At 36.1% G+C, this 25,457-nt stretch overlaps 1 protein-coding gene across 11 annotated transcripts in view; it reads right to left on the bottom strand.

The window, feature by feature from the left end:
- Positions 1-25,457, bottom strand: part of MBD5 (methyl-CpG binding domain protein 5) — a 409,939-nt gene that overhangs the window by 196,266 nt on the left and 188,216 nt on the right. For all 11 annotated transcript variants that reach the window (XR_011502803.1, XM_070507660.1, XM_070507659.1 and 8 more), the window contains one exon: positions 5,433-5,579. The gene's annotated coding sequence lies outside the window, so the exon portion shown is untranslated. The remainder of the gene's footprint in view (positions 1-5,432; positions 5,580-25,457) is intronic.

The following is a 25,457-nucleotide window of genomic DNA, read 5'->3' as shown; positions in this document are numbered from 1 at the left end:
TTCTTCATATCCATAAATTTTGTCTTCTAATATGGTGTTTGGCACAAAAAATTTTTCAAAATATATAAATGAATAAATGCAAAGAAAAGACTGTCAATTATTTACAAAAATGGTCTATTAGAATAGGAAAGGGCCTTAGAGTTTTTCTAATCTGTAAGAGTTCCATAAGCCACCCCATCCTATCCCTAATCACCATTACTACCACTGTCACACTCCTAGCAAACGGTTTTTCAATCTCACTGGGAACACTCTATTGATGTTAAATCCTCTACCTAAGAAATTAGTCCATTCCAGTTTCAGACATACCCTGGGCTTTGGAACATTGACTTCTGAGGGCAAAAGTACAACTCCTAATATTTTCCCCAGGTTTTATTATTTTTTTTTTTACCACTAATACAGGGTATTTACTTCATTACTTCACTGTTACTGATGCTCTTCATACTATAAAGTCCTTATCATTTTATTTGCTTATTTATGTCCTTAAATCCCTTATTTTTCAGTTCAAAGTTTTCCTAATTAGATCAGCATATCTCTAAGTAAATATTGTATTTCCAGTTTTTGTGACGCATATTCTTTTCCAAAAGTCCACTACTCTTGTATCATCTCCGCTTCTAGAGAATCTGATTCTGTGGACTAAAAAATACTCAAAGTCACACAGCTGGTAACCAGCAGAACTGAGATTAAGCAGTAGAGATGGGGCCAAAAGATCTGTTTTTATAAAGCTCCCCAGGTTATGCTGAAACATAGCCAGGCTGGAGAACCACTAGTCTAGTAATATGATCCAGAGTTTAGAAAATCAAATTCCACTCATTAAATACACAGTCAACTATTCATTTAACCATGTACTCCGCTTTTTCCCCAAAGTTTCAACCTTCATTTGGAAAATGAGATAAAATATAAACCAAACCCTTAAGTCCTTCAGTTTACTGAAAAGTTCTGGGGAATAAAGAACATATCTCCACTGCCCAGCACTGCAAACTCTCTAGTTCCTTACCTTTGCTCATCTTTTAGCTTCAGAATTGCCTCCAATAACAGTGCCTCTGGATGCTGTCTACAAGCAGAGGGGCTAATTACAATTTCCTTCATAAACATTTATTTAGGGCCTATTATATGCAAAGAATAATTTGAAGCAAGTTTTACATACCTTCCAAGTATGTTTTGGAAATTTTATGTGTTTCATGCAAGAATGGAAAAACATAAGGACCACACAATAGGGTTTTATAACCCCTCCCTTCTCTTTCAGAACGTCAAAGAGAAGAAAACACACACAAAATCCTTTTATTGAAGTGCTGAAATAAGAGTGTACACCCTGTGTAAGTTTTATTACATAAAAAGTCTGTGACAATTGTCAAAAATATATGGGAGATGACCACAAAGAAGATATGATAAAAATGTAGTGATGACCTATATACCATATACCAAGTTATATATTAAAAAGACTTCACTGGAATGAGCTTTACTAGAATAAGCAGTAAAATTAAGGTTAAAAATATATGGTGGCTGTGTTCATTTTGAAAGGTCAACAATTTTCTTAATTTTATTTTAAAGCAAATTTCTTACTCATGAAAATAAAAAGTAGTCCTGGTCTGAATCAAGCATAGCAAAGGAAAAACTGACTCAGTTCATTTACAAATTAGTATAACTATCAGAGCAATTATAAATACAATTGCTATACCATCTCTAAAGTCTTTAGGGCATCTCATTTGTTGATACATGTAATATGAACACAATCCTTTGATCATAAACCTGTAACCTTATTCTTTGAACTCTGATCTCAAGTAAACAAAGAAACAAAATGAGAGCTATCATTTTATAATTAAAAAAAGAGCTACAGGGGCTGGCCTGGTGGCATAGTAGTTAAGTTCATGTGCTCTGCTTCAGTGGCCCAGGGTTCGCAGGTTCGGATCCCAGGCACGGACCTACACACTTCTCATCAAGCCATGTTGTGGTAGCGTCCCATATACAAAGTGGAGGAAGACTGGCACAGATGTTAGCTCAGGGACCATCTTCCTCAAGCAAGAAAAAAAAAAGAGGAAGATTGGCAACAGATGTTAGCTCAGGGCCAATTTTCCTAACACACACACTCACACACAAAAGAGCTATAGAGTAGATGGAAAAAAGTATTATCAAGAAACTATCTATGTTCAGGAAACAGTACTGCCAAATCATTAGAAGCAAAACATGAACATCTACTCGTGGCTCATGTCTTGTCACAAGTGAAACAAGCTCTTTCCTAGGAGAAGAAAACTCTGTTTTTAAAATCAATTTTTCTTCCCTAATTTTATTTTCAGTTAAAAACAAAACAAAACAAAACAAAACATTGTTACGGGTTGAACTTTGTTCCTCTCAAAAGATATATTCAAATTCTAACCTTGGACATGGGTGAACGTGACCTTATTTGGAAATAGGGTCTTTGCAGATGTAATCAAGTTAAGATGAGGTCATGTTGAATTAGGGTAGGCCCTAATACACTATGACTGTGTCCTTATAAGAGGATTGGAGACACAAACATACAGGGAGAAAACCATGTGATGAAGGATGTAGCAATTGAAGTGATGAGTCGATAAGCCAAGGATTGCCAGAAACACCAGAAGCCAAGAGAAAGGCATAGAACAGATTCTCCCCTAGAGCCTTCAAAAGAGCATGGCCCTATGGACAACTTGATTTCAGACTCCTAGCCCAAGAACTGTGAGAGGATACATTTTTGCTAATTTAAACCACCCAGTTTGTGGTAATTTGTTACAGCAGACCTAGGAAACTAATACAGAGAACCAAATTGTCTGTTTACTTTTATTGTTCAAGTGGAAATATCAAATCAGTTTCTCAGACTAAATAAATTTTTGATCAATGCATACATAAAAGATATTTAATCTCAAGAAGAAGATTCTTCAAATCAGTTTGCCTTGCATATGAAATATTTCTCCAAATAATAGTGGTTGATATAAAGTGAAAATTTTAGAACAGGTAGTGAGTTCATGAATACCCAAGTAAAATTTCTTGCAAAACTTGGAATGTACACAGGTTTCATGTGACTAAAAGGTTAACAATCTCTTTTTTTTTTGAACAACTACGTTTTTTAACAGTGATTTCTGGATAAATTGCATTTTCACATGTTTAAACATAAATCTTAAATTTCTTGTTGGGAAACTTCAATGCAAACAAAATTTAGTAGCAGTACAACAGACATAATGATGTAAAAAGAATGTGGCATGAGTATATCCAACAAATTCATTATTTCTTTTCCAAGAGTTGAGCTTACTATGAGGAAACCTGTTTTTAATCATTTCACAAAAAGTAGAATAATTACATCACCTATTTATTGAATTATGTCATAGGCAAGTGCTAGGTACCCAAGATTGTTACTTATGTTATCTATCCTATTTAATCCTTACAGTCATATTATTATTAGCATCCAAATTTTAAAGATGTACAAATTGGGGGTCAAAAAGAATCACTAATTTGCCCAAGGTCACACAGCTGGTTGGTGTGGCACAGTTGTGGTTTATCAGTCACTCTGTTCTGTGAACTTGTTTTCTTGTACAGCAAACTTCTAAGTCATGCCTGCTATGTTCTAGTTGCCATTCTAACTACTGAAAGTTTTTACCACTTTAATTTGAAAATAAACCTTAAAATATAGGAAATAAATGAAACAGTCAGCACTTTATCAATTAGAATATAAATATCTGTGGCTTATTAATGACATGGTCATAAATAGAATGCAATTCAAAGAGAACAAAAGGCTTCTTAATAGAACGTAGAAGAAATATAAATTAGAGCTGACACAAGATATGTTGTTGTGGTTAAAGAATAACTTAAAATCAAAATAAGATACTATATGTGGATGAATGAAAAAAGAAACAGAGAAATCTGATAATAGGTTGCTTATGGAGAAGGACTGTTTATGGGAACTCTCTTCAGTAATTTAGCAATAATCAATTTTAAATATTTTTTAAAATAGTTAAGTGGATTATATCAAACTAAGAAAAGATTTAAATCACGATTAAAGTATAATTCTGAGAAAAGAAGTTTTATAAACAGTCACTTAATAAAAGTGTGCAAAGGGTTATAAGAAAGAACTTCCCACTCCGGACGCTGTTAAATTAGATTAGTTTCTTGAAGGAAGCAGTGGAATCTATTTCTTTGAAGATCCTTACAAACAGAAGGCATACATTATCAGCAGTTCAGAAAGGTTTAGGTGTGTCTCTGCCAGAAGGCAGCCAGTGGATAACCACTAACATTCCACAAAGCCAGGTGACTGCATAATAATACTATTCTGATAACTATTAGGCCAGTGCAACTCAGCTGCTTTTTCTTTTCTTTGGTGATCAGGATCTGCTGTCCAAAAAGTTGCAGAATAATTTTAACATAATTAGATGAAATTTTCCCCAACAGAAGAATAAGAATTAATTTTGACTCCAGTTACTGAAAGAAAACTCAGCTCCACACTGGGCTCTTTAAACATTTATAGGCTCCTTTACTTAGAAAGTATTCCTCTATGTACAACTTAAAAAGTAGACTCGTTTGCTGGATGACCTAAGGCCTATGAGTTACTAAGATTAAATAAAAAATTCTGAGCATATCTATAGTTTCTTTTATAAAATCCTTTGAAAAGTTCAATTTTAGTGCATTCCACTTAAATTTATGTTTACTTTTATTTCATTTTATATTCCTCTACTTAAGTCTTTTTCATAAAGACAGAGAAGGCAGATACTTTACATTTAAATTTTTTTTCTTTAAAATACAGTCAATTTCTTTCCAAGCAAACTTTCCCTTCAAAGGGTAATGTAATTAATTTCGGTTTTGAAAATAGAACTGTGCTCCACAATTCTTGGCCAACTGTTCTTCCAAGAGGACTAAGAGCTGCTAAGAAAGTAACTAAAAGTTCAATGAGATCGTTTGATGCGGGATTCTCACAAAAAGAAAGCTGTGAGGAATATAAAGGGATGACTTCCCAAGATTTTGGAGCACTTTAGAATAGTTGTCAAAAATAAGTGAAAAAAAATGCTGGAGTTAAATAAAAAAATTCATACATGGTATGGAAAATTGTAAAATAAATAGAAAATAACTCTAACTTCCCAAACTGTTTAGTATTTGTAGTTGTATGATATGTGTGCCCATGATAGAAAAGAGCTGTGTTTTCAAATATGGGTACTTAATTTCTGTTATTTAAATTTTTATTGGGTATTTAGGGATATAATGTAGCTCTGTACTATGTAACAATACACAAAAGCAGCTTAATGCATTTTCCGACTTGCCACAGTGCCCAAAAAAAAGAAAAAAAAAAATGGAAGAGAGAAATAGCTTAGCTATCCTTACATAAATTGCTATATTAAAGAACACTTTTTATTTTTTCATTAAAATGCAAAACAATTTTACTTGTTTCTACATACTTAATAACAGAAAACTCATAGCACAAATATTTCATTGCTTGCCTCCAAAAAATTGCTGACATCCTCTGTGGCCATCTGCAAAGGTGATCATTCCTTTGTGTTTGATGGAATTAGAGAAGTATCAGGGTTTGTGGATTGATGAAGGAAAATATTCTGTGCTCTTGGCTTCTGGTATTTATTTCCTTGGTCCTGTTAAAAAGGAAACAAGGGTGAATTTACCAATTTTGAACAGGTAGCCAGTTATTCTATATTCCTTTAGATTCATATTTAAGGACATTTTGAGATTTTTACAAGGTCTCATTAAGAATTACATAATTTTAGTCTTACACACAGGCCTTGTTAAATATATAACTGCAGGTAAGAAAGAGCTTTATCAACCGGATGATTCAATTCCCATATTTTACAGTACGGGAAACTGAAATCCAGAGAGGTCAAACAACTCAACCAATGTTACAGCCAATTAGTGGCAGAGCCAGCATGAGAAAACAGTTTTTATTACTCCAAGTTCAGGGCTCTTTCCTCCAGTTGTCTCTCAGCAGGTAGAAGAGAAGAATCTTTGGAAGAGGGAGGGAGACTGGGAAGAACATTATCATGACCAAGCTAATTTCTTAGCCCTAATGCTTAAAGAAAATTCTAGAACAAGAAACAAAAAACATGACAGTTTAATAATATTTAGGGTTTTAATTCATAGCACTGGACTTGCTCAAAGAGATATTTTATTAAAGTATGATTAAGATATTATTTTATTAAAATAACAAGTCACCGTCAAATTCCTGAATTTCATTCGGAACCATGATCATTTTTTTCCCAGTCCTTACTACCGCAACAATCCACTAACCACATAGCAAAAGAGTGATATTTTTATTATCCACAGAGCAACAGAGTGATATTTTTAAAAACGAAACTGGATTTTAGATATTCTCTTGCTCAAACCCTCCAAAGATTTCCCATAACATTTATGATAAAGTCCAAAAGCCTTATCTTGTCTGAGATGACTGGTTACTTCTCTGTCAGCCTATCCCATCACTCTTCCCCCTGCTTGGTATTCTAGAGCCTTAGTGGCCTTCTTGTTCTTCTTCAAATATGCTAAGTACACTTGGTCTTCCTTCAGACTGGAACACTTTTCTTCAGATAGCCACATGTCTGTTCCCAATGACTGAAACACTCTTTTCTTTTCCCTTAAGAGTTCCATTGCATGTTTCAAGAATCTGCTCAAGTCACCTCCCAGAGAGGCCTTCTTTCACGACTCTAGCTAAACAACCTTCTCACCCTCCAACCCTCAGCACCCTCCCCACTGGCCTTCATTCCCTATACCCATATCTGGTTCATTTCCATTCATGCTATTTATAATTTATAGATATTATACAGCCTAACACAATCCCTATGGGGGCCAGATGTGTTTTGGAATTAAGTATGATTTGAGCTTTTGAAGGTAATACAGTACATGTACTGCAATTATGTAACACATTCCCCCTCCCCGCCCCCATCTGCGAGGTCTGGGGCAGCACTCTGAAATCAAGTATGTTAATATTTTACAGCAAAACATATATTCATTCTAAGTGGGATTTTTAAAAAGACAATATATAGCCTCATATCGGTTTTACTACCACATAACTTAAGATTAGGTCAGGTTTTACCATTATATGAGTTGCAAAAACTTTCAGTTTCAGAGCTTTTTGGTCTTGGAATGAATTGTGAAATATACTACATATTTTTTTTATTGCTTGTCTCCCCTATATGTTTGTGTTCCATCAAACACAAAGCAATGATCACTTGGCATGCTCACCAGACCAGAGATCTTTTTTTTTGTTGCTGTATGTCCAGTGCCTAACAGATAATAAACACTCAGTAAATATTAGTTAAGTGGATAAATGAAGGCTTCTGTAAGGATTAGTTGTTTTTGTTGTTTACATTATAAGTAAATCCTATCCTATAGTAATATAATTTCTGTTAATTGAAAGGATACTTGAAAAAATTATTTAAAAAGCTTCTTAAAATTTTTTCTTCTTTTAAGGTTCACTAAAAGAAAAAAAAATGATAAATGACACTTAGATAAAACTACAGAAAACAACACCTGGGCTGTGTAATACAGTGGGAAGAGCTGTTAAGTAGAATTCTAGAGATCTTGGTTTGCTTCCTGAATTCCCATTCTCTAGTTAATTATCTATTTATCATTCATCCATCCATCCTCCATCCATCTAGCTCTTTCTCTTTGATTCACACATCTTATCATTCTTGCCCAATTCACTATTTGTAAAACGAGAAGGTAAAACTCAATGATCTTTAGTAGTTCTATGATTCTACTAACAGTCAAATAATTGAGGCAGCAATCACTATCCCAAAAGCTGGCTGACCAGTCTGAAAGATATATAATCCTGCTCATCTACTCTACAATTAAAAAAATAGACACTAGTTTTTAATTAAATTTAAACATATCTAACCCCAATGAAATGAAACATGTGCCAAATCTGTATTTTATATCACAGATACACAATCCTGAATTTTTGTATGAGTCTCTGCATAAGAGTATCCCTAACAATAACAAATATTTATTGAGCATTTACTATGTGCCAAGCACTATTCTAAGATCTTTACATATTTAAATACACAACAACTCCATTAGATAGGTACTAATACCACCCTATGCTGGATTGGATCACTCCTCCATTGTCCCACCACACCACCACGGAAGGTGTATGTGTATCTCTCTCTTTGACTTTGGGCGTGGCCATGTGGCTTGCTTTCACCAATGGAGTAACAGCAGGCATCATACAAGCAGAGCCTTGAAATATGCTTGTGCAGTTGGGCTTCTTTCCTTGTTATCCTATCTTTCACTCTGAGAAAAAAATGCTTCCAATAGTTGTCGATCCAAGCAAGATGAGAAACATGTGGCACAGACCTAGACTCATCCTCTACTTGGAACCACGTCCAGCTGAGCTAAGCCTGGATCAGACCCACTCCTCCATACTTGCAGACTTCTGAGTAAGAACTAAATGCTTACTGTGGTATGCCAGTGAGATTTCGTGGTGGTTTGTACTACAGCAAAAGCTCACTGATAAACTTCCTTTTATAGCCATGAAAATGAAGGGGAGAGATTGAGTAACTTGTCCAAACTTTGACAGCTAGTTAAATGATAGAGCTAGCACGTGAAGCCATACAAGTCTGTCTCAAGGGCTTACACACTTAACCCTTATGCTATATTGCCACTACATTATACTGGCTGTATTATATGATAAGCCATTTACCAATATGGCAGTGGGTGATCTGGCAGACATTAGAATTCATAACTGTAAATGTAGTCTATCTAATTCTCAATAGACAACGTTGTTGTGCAGCTTCAAGTGAAATGTTTTATCTTGAGAAATTAATAAGTATAAAATAAATGTACTGTTTTCTAGAATCAGATGAATAAGACTATATATCTCTTGAGGTAGCTTCTCAGCTTATCCTGCTATCAAATAGTGGTCCTCAGTGCTGACAGCTCTACATGATTCGACCATCTGACTTTGGCTGACCAATGCAGGCATGCATCTCTGATGTAAGCTGGACCAGTTAGGTTTCTCTTCCAGTATTTTGAAATCTAGACACACGACTGGGAGCCACCACCAATGGCTCTACTCTAGAGAAAGCTGAAATTCCCAGAGATATTCTTGCTTTTTCCTTCCCATCTGCCAATTCTCTGAGATACTCTAGCATTTTCCCAGACAAATGCCCTTTCTGAATAAGTTTACCAAAATCTGCTTTTCTTGTTGCAACCAAAAGAAATTTAACCAAAATAGGCTTTAAAGAAATCCATTGTTCTTCGTGTTATAACTTAAAAGTGCAGAGTAAGGATTTCTTAGAGAAGAGACCAAATAAAGCTTGCATTTGTTTTATATTCTATCAAGTAATTTTGTAATTTATAGTTATGGATTGTGCGTTCCCTGATACCTGTTAAAAGAATTCTTTCATATTTCAAAATGCAATGTCCATGGACCCTCAAAGGGTGTGTGGATAGAACTGTACTTCAGTAAAGTTAAATAAATTAGATTTCCTTTGTAATCCTACGTATTTTATTTTATGCATTTAAAAACACTGTTTATAACGAGCTTTTTGTATTCCTTTTGATAATGAAAGGCAAGTGACATATGAAATTATTTGTGTCACTGATTCACTCAGATAATATTTATGAGACTGAAATATATTCCAGACATTGTTTTGGGTACTGAGGATACAGCAGGGACAGAATAGACAAAATCTCTGCCTTCACAGAGTAGTGATAAGAAAGAACATGTGGAATAAAATTTGAAATTTCATAGTACTATTAGTAGTGAACCTGGTAGATCTATACAGTAAAAAATGAGAGTAGCTTATAAGCATGAGAGTATGGAGGCAAAACACCTGGAGAAAATTTATGTGCAATCCTTAATCTATACCTAATCTTCAAGAGGGCTATTATCAGAATGTATAGAGAGCCCTGCCAGAAATGATACCTAAGGGTAAATAATAAAGGGCAACCACTGCCACAATGGCAATATTTATGTTACATTTTTACTTTATCAGTGATTTCATATCTACTATTACATTATAATCACTTAATACTTCTTCCGGATGAGCAGGTAGAAAATGGAACCTCAGAGGTTTGAGAAACTTGACCATTTTGAGCTGTGATAGAACCAGGGTACAGCTTGATTTCCAAGTCTCCCCATTTTATTTTCATTATATCACACTACATCATCCTTACAAAAGACAATTAGTTTCACAGCAGGCAGTGCTGAAATTCCTTTTTACCTACTTCTGTGAGCTACTTGTGAAGTGGGATAGAGAAGCAACATTATTAGAGTTACACAGAAGCTACTGGTTAGAAATTGAACATCTTTCGTTTTCAGGCATATGCTCAAAACAGTAAGAACTTTGGGATGGTGTGATAGATTTGGTAGTTGAGGAGTTTAGGAATGTACCACTAGAGCAAATTTTCCCAACCAGTGGATTTAACCACCTAGAGCAGGGGTTAGCAAACTTCAGCCTGCAGAGCAAATCTGGTCTGCCACCTGTTTTTATATGGCTTGAAAGCCAAGAACAATATTTATATTTTTAAATGGTTCAAAAAGCATCAAAAGAAAAAAATTTCAAGATATCTGAAAATTATCTGAAATCGAAATTTCAGATGACATAACCAAGATGGCGGAGTGAGTAGTCTTCTTTGTCTCTCCCTCTTCGAATCTACAACTAATTGGACATTCATTGGTTAACAAAGGATATCCATATAGCATCTCAGGATGCCTGAGAGACCTGTGCTGCTATACATGAGAAGGCAGATGGACTTCCCTCTGGGAGGACGTGGAGATAGGTGAAAACTCTCTGACCCCTGACCCCCAAAGAGCCTAGTACCTGAAAGTGGCTTTCTTCCAGCAGACTCCCCCATAGCATCTCCATGCACCAAGGGCAGGAGTGTACGCACTCCTGGAGGAGCAACGGTGGAAACAGGTGACTACAGCCCTACCTAAAACCCCCGCGATTACACCTAAGCCCAGGGGGAAACTCCAGGGTCCCACACCGGTGGGAGGGAAAGCCTCTGCTCGCCATTAGTGGAGAGGCCCTTCCCAGCATTCAGAACACCGGGAGGCTCCCAAAGAGGAGAATCCCAGAGTGGGCAGCAGCTAGCCAGCCGCCACCGGACTCACACACTCTGGCTGTCCCCCAGACAGGGCAAGGGCTCCCGGAGATCCCATGGGAGAGGACTGGGGCTGGGTGGAGTTCCAGCGACCTGGCTTCGCAGCCCAGGGGGAAACTCCAGGGTCCTGTACCGGCAGCAGGGAAAGCCTCTACTCGCCATTAGCAGAGAGGTCCCGCCCAGCACTCAGAACACTGGGAGGGTCCCAAAGAGGAGAATCCGGGCAGGGCAGCAGCCAGCCAGCTGCCCCTGGATGCCCGGACCCTGGCTGTCCCCCAGACAGGGCAAGGGGCTCCTGGAAATCCCGTGGGAGAGGACTGGGGCTGGTTGGAGATCCAGTGGCCCAGTTCCGTGGCCCAGGGGGAAACTCCAGGGTCCCACACCGGTGGGAGGGAAAGCCTCTACTCGCCATTAGCAGGGAGGCCCCGCCCAGCGTTCAGAACACAGGGAGGCTCCCGAAGAGGAGAATCCTGGGCAGGGCGGCAGCCAGCCAGCTGCCACTGGACTCATGGACTCCTGCTGTCCCCCAGACAGGGCAAGGGGCTCCCAGAGATCCCGGGGGAGAGAACTGGGGCTGGGTGGAGTTCCAGCAGCCCAGCTCCACAGCCCTGGGGGAAACTCAAGGGTCCTGTACTGGAGGCAGGGAAAGCCTCTACTCGCCATTAGTGGAGAGGCCCCACCCAGCATTCAGAACGCCGGGAGGGTCCCGAAGAGGAGGACCCTGGGCAGGGCAGCAGCCCGCCAAACACTGCCAGACTCACGGACTCCGGCTGGCCCCCAGATCGGGCAAGGGGCTCCAGGAGATCCCGTGGGAGTGGTCTGGGGCTGGGTGGAGTTCCAGCGGCCTGGCTCCATGGCCCAGGGGGAAACTCTATACTCTCACAGCAGCCTCAGCGAAAGCCTCTGTACAGCACTAGTGGAGAGACCCCGCCCAGCAATCACAAGGCTGGAAGGCGCTGGGGCAAAAGTAGCATAGCTACGTGAGCTAACCACAGACTGCAGAAGATACCCATAGCTCTGCTGTGACCTATAGTGGACAAGTGAGATTTTATGGGCTCTGACAGTGACAGAGCTGCAAATATAGGTGATCCTGCTCCCAGACACTGGGAAAGCCCATAACACTGCTGCAGACCCTAAGGAGGGAGCATGTCTAGGTGGTCTGCAACAGTAGGCACCAGCAGCCTGAAGCCCCCTTGTGATGGCCCCCACAGCTGACGAGGGACCCCACAGGACCACTGTGACTATGAGGAGGGGCCCAGGTCCAGTTAGCAATAGCTGACAGGGTTCCTGGTCAGTGCAGTCTAAACAGCTGCTCCCCACCCCTGACACACACACCAGTAGAAACAAGTAGAAGCTGTAACTAAACTCTATCTCTATGCAGAGGCACAAATATATGCCATCAAGCACTACGAAAAAATATATTAAATCTCCAGAACAGAAGGAAAATGACAAATACCCAGAAAACAATCCCAAAGACAATGAAATCTATAACCTAAATGGCGATGACTTCAAAACAGCCACTATTAAAAAACTCAATGAGTTAAAAGAGAATACAGATAGACAAACCAACGAGTTCAGGAGCTATGTCACAAAAGAGCTTCATAGTATAAAGAAGAACGAATCAGAAATACTGGAAATGAAGAGTACAATGGAGGCAATTAAGAAAAATCTGGACTCTCTGAACAGTAGGGTCGATAATATGGAGGACAGAATTACCAACTTGGAGGATAGGAATATAGAAATGCTGCAGGCAGAGGAGGAGAGAGAAATAAGACTAAAAAGAAATGAAGAAACTCTCCGAGAATTATCCGATTCAATTAGGAGATGCAACATAAGGATTATAGGTATACCAGAGGGAGAAGAGAAGAAGAAGAGGACAGAAAGCCTGTTCAAAGAAATAATGGCTGAGAACTTTCCCAACCTGGGAAGAGAGATGGAACTTCATGTGACAGAAGCCAATAGATCTCCAAACTTTATCAATGCAAGAAGACCAACCCCAAGGCATATAGTAGTGAAGCTAGCAAAAGTCAACGACAAAGAGAAAATACTAAGGGCAGCCAGGCAGAAGAAAATAACCTACAAAGGAGCCCCCATAAGGCTATCAGCAGATTTCTCAGCAGACACCTTACAGGCTAGAAGAGAGTGGAATGATATATTCAAAACTCTGAAGGACAAAAACCTGCAGCCAAGAATACTCTACCCAGCAAAAATATCCTTCAAATACGATGGAGAAATAAAAACTTTCCCAGATAAACAAGTTAAGGGAGTTCATTGCCACAAGACCTCCTCTTCAAGAAATGCTCAGGAAAACCCTCATACCTGAAAAATCAAAAAGAAGGAAAGGGGTTACAAAACCAAGAGCAAAGGAGATAAGTAGAAGGACAATAACAGAAAGTAGCAGCTCTCCATCAGAACAGGTTAGCAAAAGTTAAATAAAATATTAAAGATAAAAGGAAGGGAAACACCAAGAATAAATATAATCCTGTCATTTTAACCACAAACTCACAACATAAGAAGAGAAAAAAAAATATCTGAGAATAACAACCTAGAAGGGGAAGAGAAAAGGGATGGAACGTTTTAATTCAAGGAAATAAGAAGCTATCAGAAAATGGACTATCTCATCTATGAGATGTTTTATACAAACCACCTGGTAACCACTAAACAAATAACAAGAATAAAGACACAAACTACAAATAAGAAGAAAGCCAATACAGAAATTTACGTATCTGAATTAGTAATCCAAAAATCATGGGACGAGAAACAAAGGAAATGCAAGAGAATTGGAAAACAAGTGATAAAATGGCAGCGGTAGGCCCCCACATTTCAATAATCACTCTAAATGTAAATGGATTGAACTCTCCAATCAAAAGACACAGAGTGGCAGGATGTATCAAAGAACAAGACCCAACAATACGCTGCCTCCAGGAAACACACCTCAGCCCCAAAGACAAACACAGGTTCAGAGTGAAGGGATGGAAGACAATACTCCAAACTAATAATGAACAAAAGAAAGCAGGTGTCGCTATACTAATATCAGACAAAGTAGACTTCAAAGCAAAACAGATAAAGACAGACAAAGAGGGACAGTATATAATGATAAAAGGGACACTCCACCAAGATGACATACACTTATAAATATATACGCACTCAACACAGGAGCACCAAAATTTGTAAAGCAACTCTTAGCAAAACTAAAAGGAGACATCAACTACAATACAATAATAGTAGGGGACCTCAACACCCCATTAACACCAATGGATAGATCATCCAGATAGAAAATCAACAAGGAAATTATAGAATTAAATGAAAAATTACACCAGATGGACTTAATAGACATATATAGAACACTTCATCCAAAAACAGCAGGTTACACATTCTTCTCAAGTGCTCATGGAACATTCTCAAGGATAGACCATATCTTGGGAAACAAAGCCAGCATCAATAAATTCAAGAGGGTTGAAATAATATCGAGCATCTTTTCAGATCATAATGCTATGAAACTAGAAATCAACTACAAGAATAAAGCTGGGAAAGGGGCAAAAACGTGGAGACTAAACAACATGCTACTGAACAAACAATGGATTATTGAAGAAATTAAAGAAGAAATCAAATATTATCTGGAGACAAATGAAAATGAAGATGAAAACATGCCATACGAACTCATTTGGGATGCAGCAAAAGCAGTCCTAAGAGGGAAATTCATTGCAATACAGGCTCACCTCAATAAACAAGAAAAATCTCACATAAGCAACCTCAAACGACACCTAACAGAATTAGAAAAAGAACAAACAAAGCCCACAGTCAGTAGAAGGAGGGAAATAATAAAAATTAGAGCAGAAATAAACAATATTGAAACAAAAAAGACAGTAGAAAGGATCAATGAAACAAAGAGTTGGTTCTTCGAAAAAATTAACAAAATCAACAAACCCTTAGCCAGACTCACTAAGAAACAAAGAGAGAAGTCTCAAATAAATAAAACTAGAAATGAGAGAGGAGAAATCACAACTGATACCAAAGAAATACAAGGGATCGTACGAGACTACTATGAAAAACTACATGCCAACAAATTGAACAACCTAGAAGAAATGGATAAATTCCTAGACTCTTCCAACCTCCCCAAACTGAATCAGGAAGAAATAGAGAATCTGAATAGACCAATCACAAGTAAAGAAATAGAAACAGTAATCAAAAACCTCCCCAAAAATAAGAGTTCAGGACCAGACGGCTTCTCCGGAGAATTCTACCAAACATTCAAAGAAGATTCAATACCCATCCTTCTCAAAGTATTCCAGAAAATTGAGGAAGATGGAGCACTCCCTAACACATTCTATGAAGCCAACATCACTCTGATCCCCAAACCTGACAAGGGCAACACAAAGAAGGAAAACTATAGGCCAATATCACTGATGAACATCGATGAAATTGAAACGTCAGTGTCCACAAACAAAGCTGGAAAACAGTCATGCTCATTTGTTTATGTATTTCCTATGGCTGCTTTCACATCTCAACAGCAGAGCTGAGTAGTTTCAGGGACATTCCAGCCTAGAAAGCCTAAAATATTTACCATCTGGCCTTTTACAAAAAAAGTTTGTTGAGCCCGATCTAGAAGGTCACAGAGTTTTCCAAGGAGTTCATAATGTTAAAGGCATTAATGACATCTGTTTAAACTTGTAATTAAAAAAATCTAATAACTGCATAGTTATTTAAATATTTCTTCCCCTCAAGATCACCCAAGGCATTTGAGTGAATGACTACCCCAGGGGCTTTAGAAGTGTGCTTGTACCTCAGCCACTCAGTCAGCTGATCACTTGGATGACCTCCTTGACACCATGGTGTTTGTGATTACTACATAAGTTTAAATTGTTTAACTCTCAGTCCTACATTTTGAAATTTACTCTCACATAGATTGCTGGTTAAAAATAGCAAGCACAAAGAAACTTTTAGTGACATATAATTAATGAGAAGCATAAAAATACTATCAAGACAGTAAATTTGCCTTAAGATAACCATCATCAAACCTATAAGCTGCATTTACCTAATCAAAAGGAACTTTTAAAAGTTTCACTTTATTAAAAGAATGGTGATGATCATATCCAAATTTTTCTTAAGCAAAATCTTCTCTAATTTAGAAACTAGAACCAGCTGATTTCAAAAGCATACGATATAAGGAAGAGATCATCAAAGCAGTTTTCTACCTACTTTTGATGATGTAACTTAGAATTACTCTTCAATACACATTTAAATACTCATTTGGTCTCAAAGTCAAATATTGTTTAAAATATCATCTTAATTTTATATTTACTGGGGTCAAATCATTTTCCCCCTACATAATTTAAAATAAATTAAGTAGCAAGACATTTACTAGAAGGGGAAAAAGCTTAAATGTCTTTATTATGCATAATAAATACTAGTTTATATTTAAAATGAATTTTATGATACAATTTTTAAAAATATAGCTTCCCGGGCTGGCCCCGTGGCCGAGTAGTTAAGTTCGCGCGCTCCGCTGCAGGCAGCCCAGTGTTTCGTCAGTTCGAATCCTGGGCGCGGACATGGCACTGCTCGTCAGACCACGCTGAGGCAGCGTCCCACATGCCACAACTAGAGGAACCCACAACGAAGAATACACAACTATGTACCGGGGGGCTTTGGGGAGAAAAAGGAAAAAATAAAATCTTTAAAAAAAAAAATATAGCTTCCCAACATTTTTGTAACTTAAAAACAATGACATCCTTTTTGAAATTTTAAGATTTATCTATTAAAAAAGTGTTAAGAAACATTTTCCCAACAATAGAAAAAAAATAAGTGAAAATATTTGTTTCTCTACTCATTCACTCATTATTCCTTCAGCAAACAGATGAGTACAAACTCTCTGCCATCCACTGTAGAAAAAAGCCAAGAGATAAATGACAGTTCTCGCTTGCAAAGAGCTTACTTACCGGCCAGTGGCTGGAAAAGAGACAAGTATACAGATTGTTAAAATACAGTTTGATAAATTCTCTAATAGATATAAAGCAAGCTGCTGATAGATATAAAGAAGCTGCTACATTATAATCTAGGACAAAAACAAATTCAGTTTCTAGAGGTGAGAACAGAAAAGGGAGAATAAATTAGAGATAGTAATAAGGTAGAATCCATTGGGCATACTGACCAATTAGATCAGGGGAGTAAGACAAAGATTTTAAATTATTGTCAATAAAGATGCCCTTTATTTATACATATAAGGAAAAAGAAAGAAGGATTTAGTGAATGTTTACTCAGAATAAATTGAATATTCTCCTCTACAGATGACCAAATATCCCTCCCCTCTTAATTTTCAGATATTACACACAATCTTTCATCCAAAACTTTTGAAAGCCAGATGCATTCCAGAATTAGAAGATTTTAGAATTTTTGAAAGGCAAGCTTAAATTCATTACAGCTACTAAACAAGTATACAATTATTATTTTTAAAAACACAGGTTTTTAATGTCTAAAACATACATCAAAGACTGCTCTGTACCAAACTATAATTTCAGGCTTCTTGTCACTAAAGACTAATAACTGATTCAAAAAGAATGGACTCTCACAAACAAATGACTAAATACACAAAATGTAGTATACCCATACAATGAAACACTACTTGGTCATAAAAAGGAAATTCTCAATATGCCACAACATGGATGAATCTTGAAATATTACGCCAAGTGAAAGAAGCCAGACACAAAAATCCACATATTGTCTGGTTCTATGTGTATGAAATGTCCTAAACAGGCAATGCTATAGTGGCAAATAGATTACTGGTCGCCAGGGGCTTGCAGTAGAGGGGAATGAAGAGTGACTCCTACGGTGCATAGGGTTTCTTACTGGCGTGATAAAAATGTTTTGAAATCAGATAGTGGTGATTGATGTACAACATCATGAATATACTAAAAAGCACTGAATTGTATAATGTAAAATTGTGAACTTTTATATCAAATGAATGATAATAAAGCTGTCATTAAAATTTTTTCTTTAAAAAAACTGGACTCATTTTATCAGATAATCTTCAATTTCTAAAGTATTTAGAATAAGCTGTCATGATGAATTATACTAGGAAAATATTTCTGTTTGTGACTGTGAATAACCACAGTGATCTTGTAAGATCTACTTAAAAGAAAACAGTAATAGAGTTCTTCACATATTTCACATTTAAAAATCTAAACACACACAAATAAATCTAAACATGGAAGACATATAATAGTACGGATAAGTTAAGAAAAGAATCAAATAATAGAATAAGCCTGGGTCAGACTGTAGTATGTCCTTACTTCAAAGATACAACAGGGGGACAGCCTGGTGGCACAGTGGTTAAGTTCACATGTTCTGCTTCTCTGCAGCCCAGGGTTCGCCAGTTTGGATCCCGGGTGTGGACATGGTACCACTTGGCAAAAGCCATGTTGTGGTAGGCATCCCATGTATAAAGTAGAGGAAGATGGGCATGGATGTTAGCTCAGGGCCAGTCTTCCTCAGCAAAAAGAGGAGGATTGGCAGTAGTTAGCTCAGGGCTAATCTTCCTCAAAAAAAAAAAAAAAAGATACAACAAAAATTAAAAGTTTCAATCAAATGCTGAAAATAGTCATAGAGAGTTAATCTGGCAATTTTCTTTCTGAATCCAAAGTCCAAATTCTTTTTATTCCAAATTAAGTTAGAGAATGTTTATAAACCAATCTAAAGCCACCATAATAGGATCACTTTGATCAATGGCTTTTGGAAACTAGAGAAAATTTAAAATTGAAGATTCAATCAGAAGATTGAAAGAATGAAGAAACTAGAATCTGAATTTGAACCACCTTAAGTTTTAACATGTAAAAGATGAATTATAGAGGAAAAAACAAACAAGAAAGAGACAGCAAAGTCCACCAAAATCCATACTCATTTGTTTGGGTCCCAGACTCATGTTCTAGCAAGCTTGAGCTGAAGATATTACTCATGAGGACACATAATTGGCTCAATTATTCAGGTATTAAAATCTGCTGAACAGCACCTTCCACTGGCAGATCACAGCTAGTCAGAATGGATAAAGAGAGAAATTTACTTTAGTAGATTGGGAAAGCCTACACCGAATTTACAACTGCATAATCTTCTATTGTATGTGTGTGTGTATGCCTGTGTCTGTGTGTGTATATGTGTACATATATATAGGAACTATGTAAAGACAAAACTTTTTCAGAGCGTAAATAATAAAACAAAGGAATAAGTGAAAATTTACAAGAATCAAAACACTCTATATATGTAGCAAGAAATCAACACACTTTCTTTAATAGTCACAGAAAATAAATTGTAACAGGATAAAATTATTACCAATGTTTATTTCACCTTCTAAATTATCTTTTTATAATTTGTGTTTTATTCACATTGAACAATGGAAGTAAAATGGGTAACCTTTGATTTATAATATAATAATATGATTACTAGATTACTAGTAATTAGTACTAGATTCTAGTATATGACCATGAGCTAAATTCAAGCTGCTCCCAATATTTATCCTAATATGTGGTAAATCACAACAACAATATTAAAATATTCCTTTTTGTTGTTCTTTGGCCTTCAAAGATCATAAATTTAACATTATTAAAATGTTTAATAACATACAGTATAAAATACAATTGGATCTAGGTAATTTAGCAAAATGTGAGCTTCCCAATCACTTTATAAACCTGCTATCTCTTGAATTGTCTGTGTAAAATAATGTTGTATGTTTGAAGTATTAGAAAAAAAAGAATTCAGCAGTATTTCATAAATGGTACACTCTTAACATTGGAGGTAGAAAGGGATGATGGGTAGGGTACATACACGAGAAGAAAACATGGCAGTAGCAATTGATTTGCATGAAAATCAGTGTATAGGTCTTATTTAGGATGAAGAAATTTGACTAATGCTTGCAGCTGGAAATAAGTAGTTTTACGGCTTTACTTTTCTTTTTGAAATGAAAATGATACTGAGATCTATTACATAGCATAAAGATACTGTGATCAAATGTATTTATTAAGCTTTTTAAATAAAGTCCACATTAGAATTTTAGTTGGAACTCAAAAAGAAATGAAAAACTAATGCCAACCTTCAATAGGTAGCAGTGTTTATTCTATATTTTTATTATGAAGTAATAAATGAAACGAAAAATCTCAAACAACACAAGAATATATATAAATAGTCATGTGTAGCAAATTCAATGGAGTATTATGTTGACATAATCAGTTTTAGAAGGTGATAAAAATCTATGTATTCATGGTAAAATCAAATGAAGATGTTACAAAATATTAATATCACTGAAAAGACAGAAGTAATAATAAGGGTTAAAAATCACATTTGGATTTGGAAAAATTTTGTATTAAATATAAAGATGTTTAATAAATCCCATGCAGAAACCTAGCTGGAGACACTTAATTAAAATTTAATTTGCTCCAAATAAATTCTTTTACTATAATTTATAGAACAGAGGCGCTTGGTGACACTATTTCTATTAACTTTATAATTCATGGAAATATGTGCTTTGTTATTAAAAGTTTAGTTTTAAAGTTTCTAAGAAAAATAAATAATTAAAGAGAAAGTTGGGGAACAAAGAGTCCATAACTGACAAACAAGCAAAAAGAATCTATAAAAATCATTGTAATAGTCAAGTGATGTTTACAGGCAACCTTCTTAAGAACAAGAATAACCGATAACTAAAAATGTTAAACAAGATATGTAGTAAGATCACAAAATAGTTCCCAGTCACACATTTCACCTAAAAGAAATGAAGAGTTTATTTATTTATTTATTTATTTATTTATTTATTTATTTATTTATTTATTTTTTTGAGGAAGATTAGCCCTGAGCTAACACCTGCCACCAATCCTCCTCTTTTTGCTGAGGAAGAGTGGCCCTGAGCTAACATCCACGCATCTTCCTCTACTTTTTATATGTGGGACACATGCCACAGCATGGCTTGCCAAGCAGGGCCACGTCTGCATCCAGGATCCAAACTGGCTAACCCCAGGCCGCCAAAGCGGAACATGTGAACTCAACCACTGTGCCTCTGGGCCAGACCCTGAAATGAAGAGTTTTATAATTCAAACCTACTAAAGTAGCTATGTGGGTGAGGGAAGAACAGTAGTGTCCTTATTTCATGTCTTCACAATTCTATGACATGCAAGCTACATAAAATCAATTGATTAATTAATGTGGAATAACGGAAGGAAAATTCTATTAAGCTTAATTCTCCACTGCAACATATTTTCAAGTCTTATACATAGGAACTAAAGTATAATTGGATAATATAAAGTAAACAAACAGATTTGTACAATTAGTAAGAAGCCCAGTCCACCCAAAGTATACATCACATGTATTTTCATCTAACATCATCCTTCCTTCTGGCATGCTCTTCCATAGCCTTTCTCATTCTCCAAACCCTCCTCATATTTAAAGACTTAGCCTAAGCCTCAAATTTTCCATAAAGTCCTGTCCACTCCCGCTCACAGTAATCGCCCCTTTCTCTGGATTCTTGGTTAAGAGTACATCCACTTAAAAATCATGACAGAGCAAAAAGGAAACTGATTTTTTCCCTATCACAGAGATATAACATAATTTTTTTATTTTTAAAGTCATTTTTTATTTATTAAAATAATTCATGATCATGGTAAAATCAAAGCATATAGAAGGGTATAAGTGAAAAATAAAAGCACCATCTCTTCTCTCCACAGATAAACACCACCAGTAATTTCTTGCATGTTTCACTCTGTAAATTTTATATACCTGTCTTAGAAACTTTTGGGGACAAATGTATTTAGGAAGCTGGAGTTTTTCAGATTTAGAAACGTAATCTGATGCACTTACTGCCTATTAAGTAACACCAGCCAATGATGTATAGGTAGCATCTCGTAATCAAATACATTAATATTTCTGGAGTGAATATTCACCCTTTGATACAAACATGGAACATAAATAATTTCACATATTCATAAATAGCTTTTATTTTTTTCTCAGAAGATGTCTTTTATTTTCCCAGCTTTATTGAGCTACAACTGACATATAACATTGGTAAATTTAAGGTGTACAATGATGATTTGATACATGTTTATGTTGCAAAATGATTACCATAATAATGTTAGTTAAGACATTCATCATCTTATCCAATTACAACTTTTTTTTTGGCGAGAACATTTAAGATCTACTCTCTTGCAACTTTCAAGTATATAATACAGTATTGTTAACCATAGGTATCATGCTGAATATTAGATCCCAAGAACTTATTCATCTTATAACTGGAAGTTTGTACCCTTTGACCAAAATCTACCCATTTCTCCCACTTCCCAGCCCATGGCAATCACCATTCTATTCTGTGTTTCTATAAGCGTGGGCTTTTTTTTTTTTAGATTCCACATATAAGTGAGTTCATACAGTGTGTCATTCTCTGTCTGATGTTTCACTTAGTATAATGCCCTCAAGGTCTAATCATGTTGTCACAAATAAAATTTACTTCTTTTTATGAAATATATATAAATATATATATTTCAGTCATAAAAAGATATATATATATCACATTTTCACAAATATATCACATAAATCTTATATATACCAGTAACATTGTCTATATCCATTCATTCATTCATCCATCGATGGACACTTAAGTTGTTTCCATGTTAATGTTGCAGTGAGTATGTGGGTACAGATGTCTCTTCATGATTTCATTTCCTTCAGATATATACCCAGAAGTGGGACCATATGATAGGTCTACTTTTAGTTTTTTGAAGAATTGCCATACTGTTCTCCATAATGGCTGTGCCAACTTACATTTCCACCAACAGTGCACAAAGCTTCCCTTTTCTCCATGTCCTTACCAGCACTTGTCATTTATTATCTTTTTGATAATAGCCATTTTTAAAGGTGTGAAGTGATGTCTCATTGTGGTTTTGATTTGCATTTCCCTGATGATTAGCGATGTTAAACACCTTTTCATGTACCTGTTGGCCATCTGTATGTCTTTTTTGGAAAAACGTGTATTCAGATCCTCTGCCCATTTTTTAATTGGATATTTGTTTTTTGGCTGTTGTATGAGTTCCTTATATTTGGGATATTAACCTCTTATCTGATATATAGTCATAAATAGCTTTTAAATTCATGATGAACTTAAGCGCACCCTTGGTTCCCAGGTCAGTTAGGTTTTGCAGCCAAAATGAGTTGGAAAAAGAAACTTGAATTTCACAGCTTCTTGCCTTTCAGAACTGCAATTTATAAACCTGTACTAACTCTACCCATGGAAACACAATATACTACCCAATACCTATAATTATAAATTATAATTGTATCACGATTCACTATAAATGAAACAATCTTGTTCTCTGTCAGGGTTCAATGACTGAAATCTAGAGAGAACACTACATATTTGAGTCTTCCTAAATACAGGTAGAAATTTAATACCACTGGTAAAAAGCCTCTTGGCTGAGTTGTCTCTGGGTTTGTGTCTAATTCCTAGAAGCAGTTCTTACAGAGAATTCAGATAAGAAAATTCAGAGAGTAGGTCAACTGAAGATGCTCTATCAGATGTCATGTGTATTCATTCAATGTCTTTAACTGCTGTCTCCAATATCATGCCTTGCATTGCTTCCAGATGTATCCCACGTTCTCTCTTTGCTATTGAGTATCGCTTATTAATTATTTACATCCTTTATACACGTTTGATTCATCTTTCTCTCTTTTCATTTCCAACTTTTTTTTTTCTTTTTATGTTCTCTTACTAGCTGTGTTCAGTAGATGTTCAATCTGGCTGATAATCCATCTAAATCCTTCCGATATTTCATAAGCATTTGCTTCATGGTTTTATAAAGTTCTTACACACTAAAACTTTCAAGCATTTATAAAAAAGTGCTCAGAAACACATACAATTCACATAAACAATTTTATATGCTGCATTAAGTTCAAAATAGGTACGCTGTTTACTTTTTAAAACTGAATAATTGAAGCTTAATTTTTAAAAGATCAAATTAAAAAGCATTCAGAAATGCATTCCTTTCTTTAAAATAATCACTACCTGCCTGTTACCTCAATTTTATAATTCAGACCTATCTTATATTTGTCACCTACTAATATAGTAAAAATAACAGGCATGGTTTGCTCAGGATCATGTGATGATTGCACATTTATTGTTTAGAATGATCATATGAAAACCATGCTCAGCTAAACCTTGCAGAAACAAATCAAAGTTTTGTATAAATGTAAATAAGCATGTATGTATCTCCTTTTAAAAAATTATTCAAATGAGAACATTCTATTTATAATGTCCTATAATTCACTTTTTTTAATTTAACAAGGGCATCTTTCCATAATACCAAAGGGATCTATTTCTTTAGACCAGATGAGGCCTACATCATGCAGCTGAATATACCTGGAGAAAAACCTGTAACAATACTGACTGGTCTCACTTTTAAATTCTCAACAACATGTATTAAATAGTCTATCTTTTCCCACTGACATGAGATGCCATCCTCATCATTTTCAATATTCCTGCATTTATTAGGTCTGTTGCTATAGTTCATAATCCTGTTCATTCTGTCAATTCTTACACCAATATAGCTTTTTTCAGCTAGGGTTCTGTGAGAGAATTACACTCTAAAGAAACATGTGACTATTTTCTTAATTATCTCAAGGCTGGTACTTTCCTGATTCTCCCAAAGATGGTAGACAACTAGTACCATTCTAGATGCATAGGAAGGAACTTAATTCATTACATACATAGGCTGAATAATGGCCACCCAAAGATATCATGTCCTAATCCCTGGGACCTGTAAATGTTACCTGATAAGGAAAAAGGATCTTTCCAGACGTGATTAAGTTAAGGATTTTGAACTGTGCCAATTATCTTGGATTATCCAGGTGGGCTCTAAATGCAATCACAAGGATCCTTATAAGAGAAGAGCAGATACACACAGGAGGGGAGGAGGCAGTGTGTCCAGACACACCAAGATTGAAATGATGTGGCCCTAAGCCAAGGAATGCTGACAGCCACCAGAAGCTGGAAGAGGCAAGGAAATGATTCTACTCCCTAGAACCTTTAGAGGGGGGAAGGACCCTGCCAATACCTTAATTTTGGCCCAGTGACATTGATTTCAGATTTCTGGCATCTGGAACTATGAGAGAATAAATATTTGTTGCCTTAAGCCACCAAGTTTGTGGTAATTTGTTACAGTAGCCATAGGAAATTAATACAAAACAATATGTCTAGGTATAAGACGGCAGTAAGAACTTAATTGAAAGTTATTTTGGTAAACACACAAGTTACCTATATGGATATATTAATCTTCTGCCACAAGATCTTAGTAAATTCTCTTATTATTTCTAATAGTTACTCAGTTGATTTTATTTTGGGTGATGATTCCAGTTATACAATCACATCATCTGTGCACAGGTGTTTTAACTTTACC

The sequence above is a fragment of the Equus asinus genome, chromosome 4, assembly GCF_041296235.1.
Source record: "Equus asinus isolate D_3611 breed Donkey chromosome 4, EquAss-T2T_v2, whole genome shotgun sequence".
NCBI lineage: Eukaryota > Metazoa > Chordata > Mammalia > Perissodactyla > Equidae > Equus > Equus asinus.
The sequence above is the reverse complement of the archived record's forward strand: the minus strand, read 5'-3'. Positions and strand labels throughout refer to the sequence as shown.